Source organism: Littorina saxatilis, linkage group LG12 (genome assembly GCF_037325665.1).
Source record: "Littorina saxatilis isolate snail1 linkage group LG12, US_GU_Lsax_2.0, whole genome shotgun sequence".
In the NCBI taxonomy this organism is placed as follows: Eukaryota; Metazoa; Mollusca; class Gastropoda; order Littorinimorpha; family Littorinidae; genus Littorina; species Littorina saxatilis.
The window spans coordinates 72,739,058-72,760,653 of NC_090256.1; the positions used below are offsets into that span (position 1 = coordinate 72,739,058).

Genomic DNA, 21,596 nt, shown 5'->3' on the forward strand with positions numbered 1-21,596 from the left:
TTCGGACACACCCCTCGCTAGAAACGGGCCCCTCCAATGTTTGTTCCAGTAAATAAGCAAGGGCATCCACTCTTTTACAACCTTTGCAAACGCGACAGAGTTATTTTCGGAATAAGTAGTCTATTATTATGCGAGAGGGGGAGGGCGAGGGGGTGGTGGTGGTGGTGGTGGGGGGGGGGGGGGTCAGTGGTGGTGGGGGGGTGCAGCGATGTCCATCCTCAGTCCAACCTCCACGTCAGTCCCTCGTTCCGTTCCTGGTGAGCTATTTGTCAATTTATTTTTTTGTCATAATATTGATGATGATGATGATGATGATTGATGATTGATGATTGATGATGATGATGATGATGATGACGACGACGACGATGGTGATGATTTTTTTTCTGAGATTAGTAGCAGATTATGTATGGTTAAGATACTTATATTGGCGATATAACTGCAGTATTGCTGAGGTATTGGTTTTGGCTCGTATGTTTTCAAACAACGCCAGATGTAGCCTCAAAGGTCAAGGAAACAGAAGCTCGATCAGCACACCAACATGCATTAGTCACTCTCCTTACTCACACCTGTGGGCTGTCTTCGATCTGCCAGCATCAGCTGACTTGTGTGATCTCAGCAGATCACAGTCGAGCATATTATGTATGCAATTCAACAGCTTTCAGCTATGAAAATGGTTTAATATGTTATTTTGATATCCTGTGCTTTGATGAAGGATATATTGTGTCCCATGACTAACTCCAAAATGATAAGTTTTCAAGTATAAGAAATGGGATTTTCAACTCAGGTTGATTTGTTTAGGTCATTAGCGCCCCGTCTAATCGCCAGAAAACGCAGACCTCCTAAATTCACCGTTGTGACAACGATCAAAGAAACAGCATGCTTTATGTATGAAATAAGGGGTCTTCCATAACCGACGTGAAAATTAAGATCATGGTCGTAGATAATGTGTGTGTGTGTGTGTGTGTGTGTGTGTGTGTGTGTGTGTGTGTGTGTGTGTGTGTGTGTGTGTGTTTGTGTGTGAATACGAATACGAATAAACTTTATTGTCATGAAACGTAGTGTTTATAAGACACGGGAAGATTAATAACCAAATGATTTCTTTTTTTTTTTTTTTTTTTTTGAAGCAATTATATACAAATTCTCCCAATTTAGTTTGTACATTGTGTGTGTGTGTGTGTGTGTGTGTGTGTGTGTGTGTGTGTGTGTGTGTGTGTGTGTGTGTGCAGTGTGCGTGCATGCGTGCGTGAGTGTGTGCGTGCGTGTGTGATTTTAATATATTTCAGGCAGGAACTATAGTGTGTGTGCGTGCGTGAGTGTGTGCGTACGTGCGCGCGTGCGCGCGTGATTGTAACATAATTATTTCAGGCAGGAACTATAGTCTATAGCCTTTCCAAAAAATAGAAGATAGCAGAAAGTGTATCTTTTTGGTCCCATGCCATATGTCAGCGGCGGCGTTGAACTAGCTCATGTTCATGCAACAGACACTATCTACAGATTAAAATCATACCAATCTTCACGATTCGTAATGTTCCCTGTGTGAAATGCGTCATGCACCCTTTTCTGTAAACTGCCCCGAGGGCATGCGTGTCATCCGTAATTAAACTGGGACTCTCTTTGTGCACCAACATTAGTATGTGCAATTGTGCAACTCTATTTTCAAAAGCAATGCGACCCCCCCCCCCCCCCCCCCCTCGAAAAAGCAAAATTAAAAAAATGTCAATAATAATTATCTCCAGTACAAAATGCCAATGCGAGAGAGAGAGAGAGAGAGAGAGAGAGAGAGAGAGAGAGAGAGGGGGGGAGTTACAGAGAGAGAGAGAGGGAGAGAGAGGGGGGAGTTACAGAGACAGAGAGAGAGAGAGGGGGGGGGAGTTACAGAGAGAGAGAGAGAGAGAGGGAGGGGAGAGAGATGAGGGGGTGGGGGGCATGGGGGCACGGCCAATATTTTACCTTATTCACGACTTGCAGGACCCCGTGACCCAACATAATTAACTGCCACAATGACAATGTGAAGGCCATACGATTTGCTGGGTGAACCAGAACTCCGGGTTAGAAAACACGTGGATAAAACACGTGGAAACTTTACCACACCATGGCTTGCTTTGAAAGACAGATAAGCACGGGACAGAACCCCCGTGCGACGTAACCCAGCTGCTGCAGCCACTCTGACTCACTTTGCACACGTCAAATCTTGGTGAAACGTCCCTGCTAAACCGCGTGGGAAACATGTTTCACCCTTTCCGATTAATCTTACCGCAGAGACAGCGACGTACTTTCAGCGAAGTTAGAAAAACAAGAGAAGCGATTACGTCCCTTTGTCTTAAAAATTGGAAAGCCGAGACTAATAATGGCGGCCATCCTTTCGCTAAGTCCCAAACCCTAATACAAGTCGTGAATATACCTGCCTGTGACAAAAATGAGCATGTGGAAGATAGAACAGATGATGGATTCACTTTGCTGGCATTTTCTTTGAAGGCATACCACCACAAAAGCTAAACCAGCTAAGGACAGAAAGAAAGAAAATAATTATATAAGTGGTCTTGGGCGTTTTGAAGACAAAACTGACTAGGCGTAATCCTTATCCAGTCTATTACGTCATGTTTAGACCATACGTCATCGATGTAAGAAATGACGCAAATTCCGGACTGCACAGGAAGTCCAAAAATATCAGGTCTTCCGATGATAATCTCAAGACACTTGTCAAGTGATTTGCTTTATTCGCAACCACGCTCCTTTGCGTCGAGTGTGTGCAGTGGCTTTGCAGAACGAGGCATCATTCGTAGAGTCTCATAGACCTTTCGCCAAAATCATCGATCATTTCTTGACCCAATGTCAAGGATTTTGATGTTGAGGACGTGTGCAACATCAAAATCGAAGTGAAGATGCAATGCGGGCTTAGATCTAGTAGACTTTAGTTTGCCGGATTTCCTTGAGAGCAAGACGACCAAATGTGTTCCTGTTTCTTGGGTCTCAATGCACAAGGTTTACGGAATAGCATCATTGATTTTGGGGGATTCAACAAGTCGAGAGAAGGGCGTCAGGCTTTGATGATAGCAGCGCGTGCCTACCAGCTGTAGCAAGGGTTGAGGCACATGATGTCGACTTGCATTGTGACCGTGTGTTTACTGCGAAGGTTAGTGACATCTTGATCCCTCTTTTGTTGGTTTTAACCCTCCCGGTTGGTGTGGTTGTTTCATTGTTTGTGTCGCCCACCGAATGTAGCGCATTGTTCTGCAGCGGAAGACTGCTGCTACAGTTTTGGGGTCATGTTCTAGAGGCAAAAGCACCAGAGAATTAATGGGGTCGTCTGAGTACGTACGTGTGCACGTGAAGCAAGGACACTCACACACACTCACACACACACACAAGCACGCACGCACACATGCACACACACACACACTTTCTCTCTCTGTGTCTAATTCTCTCTTAAATATGATAAATGAGCCATCAAGACAACACACAAACACACACACACATACGCAAGCACACACACACACACACACACACACACACACACACACACACACACACACAAACACAAACCAGACTGACCACAGTCACTGATACATATGATCTGACCATTCAGGTTTAGTGACTGAGTCAGTGCAGTGTCATCACCTAATGCGACTGATGCATGACCTGTCGATTCCCTTCCAAGCATTGGCTCACACACGTACACAACTTCAAGCATTATTGTTCATGTGGGTTTTGTTTTCCTCGAAAAATGTTCACCACACCCCACGTCGTCGATACTGGTGTTTAGTCATCAGGTAGCTCTGATCTGCCACTATTCTCTCATCGTCTCGGTGTAACACGAAATTTTTACTCCACGAAAAATTTACTCCGGAGTAAAATTTTCGTACGAAATTCTTACTCCGAGTACACCTTTCGTACGAGAAAAGAACTCCCCAAGGCACGAAAAAATGACTCCCTCCACGAAATTTGTACTCCCCATTTTTACATTTAGTCAAGTTTTGACTAAATGTTTTAACATAGACGGGGAATCGAGACGAGGGTCGTGATGTGTGTGTGTGTGTGTGTGTATGTATGTATGTGTGTGTGTGTGTGTGTGTGTGTGTGTGTGTTTGTTTGTGTGTGTGTATACATCGATTCAGAGAAAACTACTGAACCGATATTCATAAAATTTGACATGAGAGTTCCTGGGTATAAACTATAATATCCCCGGACGTTTTTTTCTTTGTTTGGATAAATGTCTTTGACCCGGTGTTTGTACAAGTTGAGGCCGCACTGTCACGCCCTCATTTTTCAGTCAGATGGATTGAAATTTTGGTCAAGCAATCTTCGACGAAGACTATGGTATTGCATTTCAGCTTGAAGGCTTAAAAACTAATGAATGATTTTGGTCATTAAAAATCTGAAATTTGTAGTTTAAATTATTTTTTATAAAACGATCAAAAAATAGTGTCATCTTATTCGTCACCATTTTCTGATTCCAAAAACATATAAATATGTCATATTTGGATTAAAAATTAGCTCTGAAAATTAAACTAAAAATTAAATTAAATGTCCGGAATCCCTTTAAAAACAATTTCATCTTATTTCTTGTCGGTTCCTGATTCCAAAAACATATAGATATGATATATTTTAATTAAAAACAAGCTCAGATTCAGTTTGTTTGTTTGCTTAACGCCCAGCCGACCACGAAGGGCCATATCAGGGCGGTGCTGCTTTGACATTTAACGTGCGCCACACACAAGACAGAAGTCGCAGCACAGGCTTCATGTCTCACCCAGTCACATTATTCTGACACCGGACCAACCAGTCCTAGCACTAACCCCATAATGCCAGACGCCAGGCGGAGCAGCCACTAGATTGCCAATTTTAAAGTCTTAGGTATGACCCGGCCGGGGCTCGAACCCACGACCTCCCGATCACGGGGCGGACGCCTTACCACTAGGCCAACCGTGCCGGTCTCAGATTCAGAAAGTTAAAATGAACAGAGATACAGAAAAGCGTGCTATCCTGCTCAGCGCAACCACTACCGCGCTATTCTGGCTAGTCAATTTCACTGCCTTTGCCACGAGCGGTGGACTGACGATGCTACGAGTATACGGTCTTGGTGAGAAAAAAAATGCAGTGCGTTCAGTTTCATTCTGTGAGTACGACAGCTTGACTAAATGTTGTATTTTTGCCTTACGCGACTTGTTTTTAAATTTACTTCCAGTAAAATTCTCGTACGCGAAAATGGGATGCGGGCGAAGGGATAATGCCAATATATACTGTTCAAAAAAAGAAACGCATAGTTGCTACTTGCCAAATTTGTTTTATTTTTCGAAAAAATTAACAGAAAATCCAATATTTAGATTATTTGTTTGAAATTTGGTATGGACACAGTTGAATGCACACACAGTTCATTTGCATCTTCAAATCAATCAGTCAATCAATACGATTGGGTGCCGAGGCTGTCAAGTCAGTAGGGGGTGTGACTGCCTTGAGCAGCAACAACTGCCCGGCACCTTCTGTGCATGGACTGGATCAGATGCCGGATATCTTGCTGTGGGATGGTGTCCCACTCCTCCTGAAGTGCCTGCAATAGATCGCGGTGATTTGCCGGCGCTTCTTCTCGCCTGCGCACACGTCTGTCCAATTCATCCCAGAGGTGTTCTATCGGGTTCATGTCTGGCGACATGGATGGCCAGGGAAGCACCTAGACATGGTGGTCGGTGAGGAACTGGGTGGTGAGTCGTGCTGTGTGCGGGCGAGCGTTGTCCTGCTGGAATATGGCATCCTGGTCAGCCAGAAGAGGAAGGGCGTGTGGGCGCAGAATTTCCTCCACGTATCGCTGGGCAGTTATGCGCCCTTGGACGTGCACCAGGGTGCTCCTTCCAGCGATATTGATCGCCCCCCACACCATGACGCCTCCACCACCATGAACGGGTGCCTCATCCACACAGTTGGGCGCGTAACGTTCGTTTACTCTCCGGTAGACCCTCCTCCGACCATCATGTCGCTGGAGCAGGAAGTAGGACTCGTCGCTGAACCACACGTGTCTCCAGTGATTCCGGACGGTCCAGCGAAGGTGCTGGTTGCCCCACTGCACTCGGTTCTGGCGATGGCGGCGGGTGAGGACAGCTCCTCTGTGAGGTCTGCGAGCTCTCAAACCAGCTTCATGCAGGCGGTTCCGCACGGTCTGGTCCGATAATCGGTGTGGCCCGGGGAGAGCCTGGACAGAAGATGAGGCCGACAGGAAACGATTCCGGAGGTGGCGGAGCCGTATGAAGCGGTCGTGAGCAGCAGTTGTCGCCCTTGGTCTTCCCGCTCGTGGCAAGTCAGCAACGGAGCCAGTGGCTTGAAACCTGACCCACAGTCTACTGATGGTGCTCTGGGACACGTGGAAGTGCCTGGCGATTGCACTTTGACTTTGGCCTGCTTGTAAACGACCCAATGCAATTTGGCGGTCTTCTCTGCTCAATCGGGCCATCTTTCGTCGCTGAATTGTCGTCTGATTTCTTTGTGGCGAACAATCCGCTTTTATGGGTTTTGGAAGACATGGTGAGAGCTCAATATTCCCCGAGTTTCACGAGATTACACTGAAGCATGACGAGTGGTCATGCCAAATGAGCAATTTTGACATTGTAGCCACTGATAACGCATGCGTCACGTGCAGAGCTCACTTGTGGCAATGGACGAAAGGTCGACGACCAGATAAACATTTTCTGCAGTTTGGTGGATATCCTTGTTGCCATATAACTAAATTAACCAAATATTACAAGCTATGCGTTTCTTTTTTTGAACAGTATATGTGATCTCGCGCAAACGAATGTGCGCTACCCTCCCTCCACCCCTTCCACCACCAAGACTAACAGGGGACAAGGCATGGGAAGTTAAATTTCTCGTGTTAACTTGAAGTAATGTATTCGTTATTTATTCGTCTGGGGAGTTACACTTTTGTACGAAATGTTTACTCGGAACTCACCTTTCTTGGGGAGTAATTTTCTCGTGGAATGGGGGAGTGTTTTTTTCGTAAAGGGAGTAACATTTTCGTACGAAATTTTTACTCCGGAGTAAAAATTTCGTGGGAGTCATTTTCTCGTGTTACACCGGCCTTGTTTTGGGTCATGTCCCTGTCTGTACGCTGTGAGACTGAAACAATGCACTGTTGAACCAACCAACAACGACTTTCACCTGTCCAAAAACAGTGTCAGTTTTCCCTTACCAAGCCAGTATGTCTTGTGGAAACGACGTTTCACGATTTTGTGTGGCCCAATACTCTCAACCGAATGACTCGACGCAATAATTTCTTTTGTTCTCTGCCTTGCTGATGCCCTTCCCTTCTCGAGGTCAATGAGATTCTCAGTCTTTTCGGAATGTGCAAGTCAGCTTACAAGGTAGATTATATACTTCGTTGCTGGTTAATTGCGCTGTAAGTCGGGTCACTTTCAAAGCCAACAGCTTTGAGAGCATGCATTACGAGTCTGTATAACCGAACATCATGCCGGATAATAAAATTGATTTGATTTGATTTGATTTGATATTTGATTTGATTTGACTCCGGTTCGATAGTTCACTGTGTTCCTGCACCTTCATGTCATTTGTCCACGATGTCACCGAATAAAACTTGCTGTCCAAAGGCTCTGACCTAACTCTTATTGCTTAACCCTAACACTAACTTTGGAATCACACCCAACGCGCTAACCACTGAACGAGTGAGAACAAAAATGGCTTTTTTTCTGTTGTACGAGTAAACGACTATGAAAATGAATATTCAGCTACATGTATCATGCAGTACTGTACGGGCAACCTTGCTGATTCAAGTTGAACTAGTAAAGGGTCTAGAAGATACGGGCCGGGGATCTGGGCGACATGTGGATGAAACACCCAACGATGGTAGACACCTGCTCACCTGTACAATCAGCCATGATCTTTCGCGTCTTTAATTCCGCCCTTGTTGATCAGTCGTGGCTTATTCACGATTGGTAATCATTCTGGTCTAAGGTCGCATATGGAATGGATGTTGAGTTTCAGTTGTCTTCCACCAATCAGTACTGAATACCAAACAGCACGATCATCGCATGCACATGCACGTGAAGAGGCTGCAGTACTTGGCAGAAACAGACACTGCCACCCTCGTGTTTGGGTGTGCGTAAATGTGTTGTTAGTCAGACAACAAAAGGTTAAGATTCAGGTATAGGATGAGTCCTTGGAAGCATGGAATGGAGGAAGGTTGTGGAGGAGTAAGGGTGGGCTGAAAGGTTAAGGGTGGTTGTGAGGCCGGGTTGTTGTGTTGCCCCTGATGTGGGGATTGTGGTCTGGGGAATGCGGGCGTTGTATTTACGTTGCTGAAGCCATTCCTGGGCAGTTAGCAGACTTTGGAGTGTCAATTTTACTGGAAAAGAACGGTGTTTTGTTCCGGTCTGTTGGTTAATATTGGATAGTTCTCTGCATGCCTTTGACTTGGGACACCTGTTGCATTGTTTTTTGCGAATGAGAGTGTCATTGTCTGTGTCCCACTCTCTCTCTCTCTCTCTCTCTCTCTCTCTCTCTCTCTCTCTCTCTCTCTCTCTCTCTCTCTCTCTCTCTCTCTCTCTCTCTCTCTCTTTGCAAGTTGTTGTTGTTGTTGTTGATCAAGAAACACGCAATGGCCTTCCACAAATGCATGCTAGAACACTTGTATACCGGTTTTACATCTGCTTTACCTTTCTTGCGACTTCCAATGAGTACACATCATATGGAGCTTGTTTGAATTTAATTTCTCATACCTCTTTCATTGTCCAATACCAGTGAATAGACGTCAGGCGTAGGCGTTGTTAAACTGAACAGACGCCATTGACCAAAGATTCAAGTGCGCCCATGCCGGTTTGGGAACATTGCCATGAGCTTTTTCTGGCTCAAACCAACACTGGCAGGCGGCGCACTGAGTGGCAGTGCGCATGATCAACACGTCGTTGGGGTTGCAAACGATTGTGTTTGCTGCTCATGGCCGTCTGGAAGAAACTCCAGACTGAAAAAAAAAACTATTCACACCGCTGGTACTGTTGTCGTTACAAGTTTTGTCACGTAGTCTGAAAGTTAAAAAAACAAAACACGTAGGTTTACACGAATTGGGGGCGTATCTTTTGCTTGGCCGGAAGCGGATGTTGTGGCGTTCAAGCCCCGGATGGTGATCGGAAGTGACGTAGAAGGGTTGGAGAAAACAATTCCTCCGCATTTGCTGTTGTTCGGCATGGGTTTCTAAAGGTCGTCGATCGCTTCAAAGATTCGAGAGGGGGAAAATGAAAGAGAGAAAACGAAAAGTTACACAATAGGGTACCGTTTACAATCGCTTAATTATGATTATACAAAGTTCTGTTGCGATGTGAAATAAAATACACAAGCACGCACGCACGCACGCACGCACACACGCACGCACGCACACACGCACACACGCACACACTGACACACACACGCGCGCGCGCGCGCGCGCTGTTCAGCATCGTACAAGAGGACATCGAGCTGTGATTTCCAATACGGAGAAGGGATTAAATTTAGAGTAATAACTTGAGAAAGCGGCAAAATTATCTGACCTCCGCACTAAAAGCAAGACACAACGGGTCGGGGTGTCAGTGCATACCGTTGCGAGAGGCATGTGCTTGGTATAAAATATACCATTATGCAAAGGATGTGTTCTTTTCGTGACTTTCGACGCAGCCTGACTTTCTTTTTACGCATGACCTGAACCCCACTTCTCCACTCAAGGGACTTTTCTGATGGAACTAACATAAAACCACAAGTCGGAATAATGATGTTACTCTCTGTTGGTAAGGTTAGTGTAAACCAGCAATTGTTTCTGTGTAGTTTACATCGATAAGGCCAGAAGTAGGTTTGGTTCTTCTTTTCTGAAGAACGTTCGGAGATCTACGATCGTTGTCTGTTGTGATAACAGGTCTGCAATTCACATCATATCAACCTAAGAATGTAAGGCTCACCGGTATGGTTTTGTCTCACAACAGTGAACTCTCCAGCCGTGCGCGACAGGCAGCAAAGCAAAGCCGACAAAGCAACGCAAAGCTTACAACAATGATTACATACTCGTTTGCACAGTCAGCCATAGCAAATTATTGATGGCCGCAGGAGCGGTCATCTATTGGAATGCATTCGGAGAGGTGACATGTCTCGTTTGTTACCGTTCTCACGAGATCAGTTACAGTTGTTTTTTTCTCTCTCTCTCTCTCTCTCTCTCTCTCTCTGTATGTATGTCTTTGTCTGTGTCTCCCTCTGAGTCTCTCCGCTTCTGTCTTTCTATGTCTGTCTCTGTCTATGTGTGTGTGTGTGTGTGTCTCTCTCTCTCTCTCTCTCTCTCTCTCTCTCTCTCTCATCCGACTCCTGGCACACAGGTCAAAGCAGAGGTTAACTTGAGTGCACGTGAACCCAGCAGGAGGGGGTGATTCGGGTCAGAAGTGGGGTAAAGCACTTTGGTCTTCAGTCTTTGGGTTATAGCTTTCAGTGGAGAAGATGCCAACATGAAATTGCACTATGCTCTACTATTTATTGTCCTTGTCTATCGGACACGAAGAAGGGAAGCTACAATCGCCCCAGGCCATATATACTCTTTGTTTCCTGAGCCTGGACCATTGAGACGGTTACCTCATAGATCTGTTCATTCTTCAGTTTGTCGGTGTCAAAAGTTATACCCCCATTCCACACAACCGTTCTTTGTCCCGTTCCCGTACCAACCAAGGACTGCTGCCACAACAATGGAACGCTGCGCAAACGGCCGTTTTTTGGCATCTTTCAGCAGCGTCTGACCATAGTGGCAGCCGTCCTTGGTCCGTCGGTAAGGGAACGGGACCTAGAACGGATGTGTGGAATGCGGGTATGACAACTCAGTGCGTGAGAGCGCTACCGTTGCGTTACCGTTGTTTTAAGTTCCTTTAACGATCCAAGCGTTCCGTTACCGATGGGTTGAGGTTCCATTACCGTTCATTCTGATCGGGAGGGGAACGGCTAAAAATTTGAACATGCAGCCCGAACTCAGCCGTCCCTACCGACCCTACCGTTCAAAGCAGTTCCGTTAACGATCAGTTACGTTCATTGCGGTTCTGTCCCGATCCCTCACGTGCCCGCACCGTTCCTTGGTCGGTACGGGAACGGGACCTAGCCGAACGGTTGTGTGGAAAGGGGGTATAAGACTCGACCACTTGGCTTATAGTGGAGACAGCTGGAAGATCTCTGGATATAATTGAAGAGGAGTAGTCTTCCTTAAAATGTTTACTCTGCCTTGCAGATTAGAAATATGTGCTGTCGGGGCTGGGTAAAGGGAGTGTAGGGTAAGGGGGTGGGGGTGGGTAAGCGAGGGGTAAGAGAGACGAAAGAGAAAACTGGACAGGGAAAAGTCACTGCCTGAAGTATTCAATAAAGCCACACACAAAAAAAGAAATTACCACATATGCAGGTTTTCAATTCATATTTTTGCAAAGTATCTGCACAAGCATGTGTGCCTCTGTAAGTATGTTCGTGGCTGCTTTCATGGGGTGCCTGTATCCTCAGGAATTTGAGGATTTATTTTATCTCTCTTTTTCTGACACCGTTGATTTAACGTCATTTTTACAGGACATTTTTTTTCCTTTCAGTTATAAGTTGTAGTAGTTTGACCTTGTTGTTTTAGAACAAGTAGAGCTCGTTCACCAGTAGCAAAGACTCAGTCAGTCCGTCAGTGTGCCTGAGTGTGTGTGATGGGGAGGGGGGGGGCTCTCCCGTGACCGGCCACCTGCAATGTACGGACAGGTTTGCACTGGCCCAAGGGTGTCCGTTCATGAGAGGGACTGCTGTAACAGCAAAACTAGTGTGAAACATAAGTAATCAATTTATCTACTTGACTATATTCACAACAGGGACCTATCACTCTTCTTTGCATGTTTTTATGCCTACGGATTTTCAAATACTCTGCAACACATGTAACCCAAATTCAACATGTGCCCGTACAATACCGCTTCTTTTATGAAAACATTGCTTCGGCCATGTTGATTTTAATCAACCAATTTTCTTGTGGGGTCATTGGCCGAGGAGGCAGTGACAGCTACGCACGCGAGAATAAAAGCTTATCACACGCACACACACACACTTACATTCAGGGGTCAACAAGGGGCTGCGATCATTGCTGTTTTGCTTGCTTCTCTTTTGCCAGCTGACTTGTGAAAGTGTTGTGTGTAAACTGACTGACAGGCTTTTCATGACAGTGCTGTCTTGCATGACATTGGTTTTTCATGACAGTGCTGACTTCGGGAATATAATATCTTGCTCGGGGTAAGCGTCAAAACTGATCATCACCCTTTTACTGCGCTGTTGGCAAGTTTGCTGCTGGTGCAGTTAACTCAGCCCCAGTGACAACAAAAAAGGGACAACCGATCAATGGAAGTCGCGTGCTCCCGAGACTTGAGTGAGCAGCAGTATCCAGGCCGCGCCATCGGAACTGAGTCATGCCTATAACTTGAGCAGCGACGCCGGGCTCGATCGATGAAATCAGTAACAACCTCCCTGCCCCACGCGTTGCATCAAGTTGCTTCAGCGGCTAGCCCGCCTCTGCATTTACTGGCTGTCTCCAGTCGAAAACAGAAGGAACAGACCGAGGCCTTAGTCGTGACAAGCTCTGGAATTGAATAGCCGAATTGTCGTCGATATATGGATATTCAGTTTTGAGCTTTTTGTTGTGATTCTGGGATACTGAGAGACTTGCAGGATTTCAACTGTCTGCTGTGATAAATCTGGGATACAGAGGTTTCAAGCTTGTCCATAATTCTGGAATTGCGACTTAGGGATATCAGTTCGAACTTGGCAATACCGTGGAACTACAGACAAGGTTATTTCAGGTTTGGTCTGGTGCCAGACATTTGCGGTGCTGAAATAAATCCAACATTCGATTTGTTGCGGTGATAATCACGAAGGTGAGTTTGGACGTTGTATTTCGTTATCAGTTGTTTCGTTAACGTTGTCTTGAGTGACTAAACAAGTTGCCTTGGAAAGGAAAACTGCGTTCTGACCACCGACGGATTGTCCTTTCTCCGCCGTAACTTCCAGTTTCATATCGTGGCCAAGACTGACCATACTGCAAGCTGAAATGCAAGGTTTGGTAGGAATCCATACGCCAGGGAGCATATTAATTGTATATGAAAATTCTTTGAAAAGCACATGCCTGGTATTTGAAGAGTGTGTCATTGGGTGGTGGGTGGTGGGTGGTGGGGGGGGGGGGGGGAATAAAAAGAATGTACAGCTGCTTGTCGTGACTCACAGACTGGACTGTCGAGATAAATGCAACGTCACGTCGACATACTTCTCAGCCGTCTTGGTTCCCGAAATGTTACGATCTGACAAAAAATTAAATGTAGACTATCGCGATTAATGTGTGATATATGATCCGCTTTGCTGTTCTGTTCTGTGATATGAGGTGATTATTATTAGCTCAGTCCAGGCTGTCTGCATGCATACACGGACTGAGCGAGTGATGGGCCGCACCTCAGTTCTGGTCACGATCATCCCTACCGACCACTTCACATCGTATGATATTACTTGTGCGCTGCAACACATCCTGTACCGTCGTAGTTGTATTATAGCATAAAAAACCGTCCTACTCCATCAGTATTTACCGCATCGCACATCGCTGTACATAACGCGCATAGCTTACATGAGGTTATAAAATGGGTTTTAAATTTGTTGTTGTTTTGGTTTAGTTTTTTAGCCACAGAATGCATTCCATGCTATACCATGCATTCTATGTTAAACAATGAGGACTGGGTGGCCGAGTGGTAACGCACTTGCGCTCGGAAGCGAGAGGTTGCGTGTTCAGGCCTGGGTCAGACCGCAATTTTCTCCCCCCTTTCCTAACCTAGGTGGTGGGTTCAAGTGCTAGTCTTTCGGATGAGACGAAAAACCGAGGTCCCTTCGTGTACACTACATTGGGGTGTGCACGTTAAAGATCCCACGATTGACAAAAGGGTCTTTCCTGGCAAAATTGTATAGGCATAGATAAAAATGTCCATCAAATACCCGTGGGACTTGGAATAAAGTAAAAAAATTCCATCTCACACGGCATTAAGTCTCAGGAAACATGAATACACGCATGCAGGAAAAAAAAATATGGGTAGCGCCGTATGTATGGCAGCTCGCTTTCCCCGGGGAGAAAGCAGCCCGAATTTCCATGAGGGTAACCTCACTGGACTGTAAATCTTATCCAATCCAATCCAATGCCTGGCCATTCCATCTTACAGAATGCATTGTGCATGTTGGGAGCATCATGGTACAAGTAAAGCTATTAATACAGGATAAATTCTGTGTCACAGAACGCATGGGCTAGTTATAGACTGGATTCAAGTTGACTATAGCTGTTGGACTTTGCAATTGTATGGAAACATGATGCCATTAGTTAACATGCATTTATGACGAAATATATTCGCTTTGTGAATTTTAATTGTGTGCCTGACTCTTTCAATAATCGTTCAATAATTTGATAGGATTGGCAATTTGACAGATTGCAATACAGGCCATTTCTTACTAAACCTGCTGTATTAATGCAGTTTTCAAAGGCGGGCGAGACACCCATTAATCCTTCACTTTAAGTTTTATTTAAATGTAGTGGCCTTTGCTTATGCAGGTTAAATCCCAAAGTTATAAAATATGAGTACGTATAATTGAGAACTGAATATATGTTTGAGTATAAAACACAAGTTAGGCGCGCGCGCACGCGCACACACACACACACACACGCACACGCACACGCACACACACTCACACACCTTGCATTATAAATCCCACCATCACTTGTCTCTCCACCCTTCCTCAGTTAAATCAACCTCAGTGTTGCCCATAAAACTGCATGAGTTTATTGCACCAGTACCCTTTCACGTTGGCGTGAAGCCTTTAAAACGTAAAACGTGACCGCCAGGCGATCCGAGGCCGAGAGAACAGATACGGTCAATCAGTAACGCTCACACGGCTATAGATCTGGCACCTAGTATCGTGGCGCTCTGCACAATTAAATAGCCTTATTTATTCATGCGTAACGTCTGGGGGTATTACGCCAATCCGGCTGTCACAGTTGCCAGTGTTTTGCGGTTCAGTTACTTCTTCAAGTGTGAAACTGATAAATCGCCGTTCGTCACGCAATGCTGATTTCTTAATTCAGTCTTGAACTGAAGTAGAGAAGGTAATTGGGGTGAACGTTTTAAAGCGCTTATGAGCCGTTACAGAGCGGTTTTCCCGGTGTAACACGAGAAAATTACTCCCACGAGATTTTTACTCCGGAGTAAAATTTCGTACGAAAATGTTACTCCCTTTACGAACAAAATACTCCCCCATAACACGACTGAGAAAATTACTTCCAACGACAGGTGTGTTCCGAGTCAACATTTCGGTCGAAAATGTTACTCCCCTGACGAATGAATAAAGAATAACTTAGTCCACCCTAACACGAGCAATTTACTGCCCACGCCAGGTGTACGCAACTTTTACTCCCCTGTGTTAGTTAGGGGTGTTAGTCTTGGTGGTGGAAGGGGTGGAGGCCCGGTGGGTAGCGCGACATTTGTTGGCGCGAGATCACATAATTATTGGCATTATCCTTTCGCCTGCATCCTATTTTCGCGTACGAGATTTTTACTGGAAGTCAAAATTTGGGGAGTCAAAATTTCGTGGAGGGAGTCATTTTTTCGTACCTTGAGGAGTTCTTTTCTCGTACGAAAGGTGTACTCGGAGTAAGAATTTCGTACGACATGTTTTACTCCGGAGTAAATTTTTTGTGGAGTAAAAATTTCGTGTTACACCGGCAATTCAGTATTGCTTAGTATTGTAAATTGAGAAGCTATTTGGGGGAGTGAACGTTTTAAAGCGCTTAGGAGCCGTTATAAAGAGCGGTTTTCACAATTCAGTGCTGTAAGCAGAGAAGCTATTTGGGGAGTGAACGTTTTAAAGCGCTTAGGAGCCGTTATAGAGCGGTTTTCACTGACTGCAATTCAGTATTTCTAAGTAGAGGCTATTATTTTGGAGTGAACGTTTTAACACGAAGCGCTTAGGTGCCGTTATTGAGCGGTTGAGCCGTTTCAAGTTTGACTGAACAGATCGTCCGCCAGACACTGTTTATTTGCCTATCATTACTATCAAGACTACATCTTCTTTATGCACTTGAGGTACTATTGATCAAAATGGTATGTAAGCCGTTATGATCATAATGTTTGGTGCAGTGCTGAATCCCAGTCGTTGCCGGGAAAATATAGCTTAGCGCCAATTAACACTGAGATTACTCAGTGTGTACGAGTGAGTATACGACGTTCGAGGACTGTATAGTTACACTTCAAAATGTATTCAACATGTTTGATGCTGACCGCGGAGTAACTTTTAGTTTATGTTTCGTATTCAAAGCCGACACTCAGGGAGTATTGCGGAGGTGAAACCGGACAATAACCTCAGGGAGTATCGCGGAGGTGAAACTGGACAATAACCTCAGGGAGTATTGCGGAGGTGAAACTGGACAATAACCTATCGATGGAAGCCTTTCTCATGTGTCCTAACATAGTTGTCATAGAGTTCACGCGCAAGAATCTGATTGTAGTATAGTGGCGTAATATTGAAGTTTACTGAGAAATTGACTAGTGCCGGCCAATATCTGAGTCAGAACTGATGTTGACAATCATTTTTCATCACGTCCGACTGACCAGGAAACTGTCATCCCGGCCAATTGCCGTATACGTGCCACACGCAGTGTTTCTGACGCACGCAGGCACACTGAACACCACACAACACAACATCACACAACACAACGGCCAAACTAATACACACACACACACACCGTGGCACACACACACACACTAACTTGAAACATACACACTGACACACACACACACACCTGACAGACACACCGTGGCACACACACACACACACACACTGACACACTAACACACACACACTGACACACACACTGTGACACGGCAGTGACGGTGACACACACACACACACACACACTGACAGCAGATTTCCCTCAATATCGCGACAGTCATCGGTGTCTGTCCCTGTATTCATGTATTCATATCAATTATCATGCAGTCCCGCTTTTAAATGCCCGTTCAATCCTGATTCTGGTACATCTATCTATATATATATATACGACTAGTGTCTGTGTGTCTGTCTGTCTGTCTGTGTGTCTGTGCGCGATGCGCGGCCAAGGTTCTCGATGGATCTGTTTCAAATCTGGTGATCATATTCAAGTACACCCTGGACACAACCTGGTCGATGAGATATTTCAACACGTGCTGTCAGCGCGCAGCGCTGTGCGCGCTGAACCGATTTTGGTTTTTTGACTCACATGCGAAGCAAAAGTGAGTCTATGTACTCACCCGAGTCGTCCGTCCGTCCGTCCGTCCCGGCGTCCGTCCGTCCGTCCGTCCGTCCGTCCGGAAAACTTTAACGTTGGATATTTCTTGGACACTATTCAGTCTATCAGTACCAAATTTGGCAAGATGGTGTATGATGACAAGGCCCCAAAAAACATACATAGCATCTTGACCTTGCTTCAAGGTCAAGGTCGCAGGGGCCATAAATGTTGTCTAAAAAACAGCTATTTTTCCCATTTTTCCCATTTTCTCTGAAGTTTTTGAGATTTAATACCTCACCTATATATGATATATAGGGCAAAGTAAGCCCCATCTTTTGATACCAGTTTGGTTTACCTTGCTTTAAGGTCAAGGTCACAGGAGCTCTTCAAAGTTGGATTGTATACATATTTTGAAGTGACCTTGACCCTGAACTATGGAAGATAACTGTTTCAAACTTAAAAAGTATGTGGGGCACATGTTATGCTTTCATCATGAGACACATTTGGTCACATATGATCAAGGTCAAGGTTACTTTGACCCTTATGAAATGTGACCAAAATAAGGTAGTGAACCACTAAAAGTGACCATATCTCATGGTAGAAAGAGCCAATAAGCACCATTGTACTTCCTATGTCTTGAATTAACAGCTTTGTGTTGCATGACCTTGGATGTATTTTGGTAGGAAAAATGTGTAAAGCAGTTCTTAGTGTATGATGTCATTGCTAGGTTTAGCTGAAGGTCAAGGTCATGTAAAGGTCAAGGTCAAGCATGTGAGTCGTATGGGCTTTGCCCTTCTTGTTTGGTCTGGATCCACTACCAGTAACTCTTCCTTATCTTCTCCAGTGTTTTCAGCCGCGATTATCTCCCTTCCTCCGTGTGGCGTCAATCCATATTCCCGTTACTACGTTACTATTTTTAGAAGGTCACTGCACGTTACTATTTTTAGAAGGTCTCCAGTGTTTTGCGCGTTTATCTCCTTTCCTTCGTGCGCCGGCAAAGCCGGCGTACACCCGGCAAAGCCGGGTCCCAGGCGCAGCCTGGTATTCGGCTCTACTTCTTCCCGGCGAAGCCGGTACCCGGCGAAGCGGGTAATCATCTAGTGTATATCTATATATATATACGACTTGTGTCTGTCTGTCTGTCTGTCTGTGTGTGTGTGTGTGTGTCTGTCTGTGAGTTCGCGATGCACGGCCAAAGTTCTCGATGGATCTGCTTCAAATTTGGTGGGCATATTCAGGTAGACCCGGGACACGACACAACCTGGTCGATATTTCAACACGTGCTCTCAGCGCGCAGCGCTGAACCGATTTTGGTTCCACCTCAGCTATTTTGGTTCCACCTCAGCTACCCGGGCCCCCATACCGACACACCAAAGCCAAAGTTCTCGGTGGATCTTTTTCAAATTTGGACACCGTATTCAGCTACACCCCGGACACAATATCATCGATGAGATATTTCAACACGTGCTCTCAGCGCGCAGCGCTGAACCGAATTTGGTTTTTGTGTTCATTTCACCATTATAAGTAACTCTTCCTTATCTTCTCATCTTCTCCATGTTTTCAGCGTTTACCTCCCTTCCTTCGTATGGTGCACTAGGGGGCATCTTCGGATATTCCCGGCGTTCTGTTACTATTTTTAGAAGGTCACCGCAGTGTCCAGAACGTAAATTGGACCCGTAAATTATCCTCACTGTAAAAGTGCAAAGGTCGAATCAATTTATAGCCACGCGAAAAATACACTGTCATCTATCTCTCTATAGATACGGCTTCTCTGTGTTTGTGTGTGTGTGTGTGTGTGTGTGTCTCTATGTGAGCAACACCTGTGCATTGTTCAGTTCTGTTTGTGATGTGGTCTGGCGGCTTTTGTGTAAATTTATGTACTGGCCTTCCTTTGAGAAGCCATAACAGTTCAAAAGGGCTTAGAGATAAGCTCTAACTTGCTCAGTCCTGTTTGAGTGGAGTTCGCCTCCAAAGGTGATTAACACGGTTACATTCGTCGACAAGGATGGGACTCGATATGGTCAGGAATGGCATTATGGCCACTGAATCATTTTCGTGCTGTTCCCATTCCACGAATCTGGGAGGGACCTAAGCTTGGCGGGTCCATTGTTCGGACCCGGCGAAGCCGGCGTACGGCTCTAAGTACTTCTTCCCGGCGAAGCCGGCTACCCGGCGAAGCGGGTATTCATTCTAGTTATAATATATATGATCTACTGACTCTCGCATCATGTAGGCCCAATGCTATACAGCAGTATAGCAGTTCAGTAAACTGTGACTACCCGGAGACACGATGAGAGAGAGAGAGAGAGAGAGAGAGAGAGAGAGAGAGAGAGAGAGACGGGGAGGGGGGCGGGGGGACACGAGGTAAACCTTCGGGGATTCCCCGTAAAGGTAGTGTCTATCATGCGCGAACATTTATTATTCGATTGATCAACACAAAGCAAGCAACCAGACCATACACCTGTTATCACAAAACAAACATATCAAGAGCATGCAGTCTCCATGAATATGAATAGACTCAGTCCAACACTTACAGGTGCACTCGTGCTAACATCCAAGCAAGGAACATGCTTGCCTTTGACAACGTCAGCCTCCCCTGCAGTTTGCCTTGTTACGATTATCATGCGAGAGTCATGCGCTGACCTTGCAGCCGATTGGCTGGGGACGGCTGTTTTTGTTGCCACCCCCTTGCCTGATTGGTCGGTTTTCCTCTTCACGTGAAGCCTTGTGAACAATGACGTCGCGGCCCTTGACCTCTTTGGGTGGGAAGTACTTGTTCGGGAAAGTTAGGTGGTTTGGCAGATCGCACGTTTCGTTGGAAGGATAAGGACTGCTTCGTTACAAGCACTGTGCCGAAAGGATTTTTACTTTTGTTCGTGTAACTGGTAACACAAGAGGTAAGTGTATGTATTGTGGTCCTCCTCCATTCACGTATGGTATTATTCTCAGTGAGATCGCGTTGCGAACGGTCATGTCGGCCTCTTTCGTCATCCAGGCGGCATACCAGGTTAGACCGGTGCGATCAGCTGTAAACCGAGCGTGACTCGTTACGTTTACCCTTCGTGTTAAATCTTTGTTTAACACGTAAAATGTGGTGACGATCACCATGATTATACTGGCGTTGTAACACATACACATGGCACACTTAAGATCTATCGATCTGTATGCTTTGCTATCGATCTGACTGAATAAATTGATATTTGTGTTTCAGTAGTATTAATTACTAAGCCGTGTCTAAACCTTCTATATAGTTACAACAGTATTAAAGATCTCTTTAACTCTCTCTCTCTCTCTCTCTCTCTCTCTCTCTCTCTCTCTCTCTCTCTCTCTCTCTCTCTCTCTCTCTCTGGTCGAGCAAACCAGTTTGTCAGTTCCTGGTTGTTTAGTTGCTGGACTTTGGTTTTATTTAGAACGAGGATCCAGCATTCACCTTTATTGTCTCAAACATGATAATACAACCTTCAATTGTTGAAATTCCGACCCACTAGCTGGCCTCGGGCTGCTAGGCTTGCCATTTTTCTGCGCATGTAGTAATGAATGATACTAGGATAGTCCCGGAACAGTTGAGGCGGTGTGCCTGTCACTGGCTTTCACGCCCGATGAAACTTCAACCAACAATTCAAGTCAGTTCATTCGGACATTCCGTCCGTGCTGAAGGGATACATTTATGGCTGAGTCTTTAGGTCTTCACTGAGTGTTAAGCTGACCAACGGTGACCTGTTCACCTGTAAAACGATCGGGATTATATATTGTTGGTCAGATATGTATCGGATTTGAACGTGCTTAGAGAGGAACACGTCTTTGAAGTCAGCGCCAAGTCAGCAATTTTGCGTTGTATCCACACTAGGTGACTGACACTCAACTCATTCCCAAACCTTTCGCTTAGATTTACCAGCCGCCCATCCGTGTCAAATGTTACTGTCAGTTTAGCGTTGTTCTGGACAACTGGACAGAAAAGTGAGACTTTTTTTGGTTGTTGGTGGATCCCCTCTTCCACCACCCCACCCCCCCTCTCTGACCAGTCCAACCTTCCCCAAAGTTTGTTGACCGATACCTTCCACCACCCCACCACCCCTCTTTGACCAGTCCAACCTTCCCCAAAGTTTGTTGACCGATACCTTGCAGGGCCCCACACGTGTCCAGCCCCTGTCCCTGAACATTTTGAGGTTTGTGGGCCAACGCTGACAACAGCAGTGTCTGTGCTGGTCAGCTCGACTTGTGGCGACGATAGCATTGTGTTTGTTCTGTTTGATGAATGAAGAAGGCTGGCCCTTGTTCGGCCAGGTGAACGAGAGGAAAACTT

General features: G+C 45.5%; 1 protein-coding gene across 4 annotated transcripts in view; it reads left to right on the forward strand.

Moving 5' to 3' along the window:
• The window catches only part of LOC138982738 (protein phosphatase 1 regulatory subunit 3B-like), a 47,753-nt gene that overhangs the window by 15,315 nt on the left and 10,842 nt on the right, over positions 1–21,596 (forward strand). The window contains exon 1 of one of the 4 annotated variants that reach the window (XM_070356073.1): positions 2,677–3,133. The exons of 1 other annotated variant lie outside the window; for it this stretch is intronic. The gene's annotated coding sequence lies outside the window, so the exon portion shown is untranslated. Of the gene's footprint in view, positions 1–2,676; positions 3,134–12,615; positions 12,882–20,054; positions 20,191–21,596 lie in introns of those variants that run through there. 2 more of the 4 variants (XM_070356071.1, XM_070356070.1) reach the window with 2 other exon arrangements.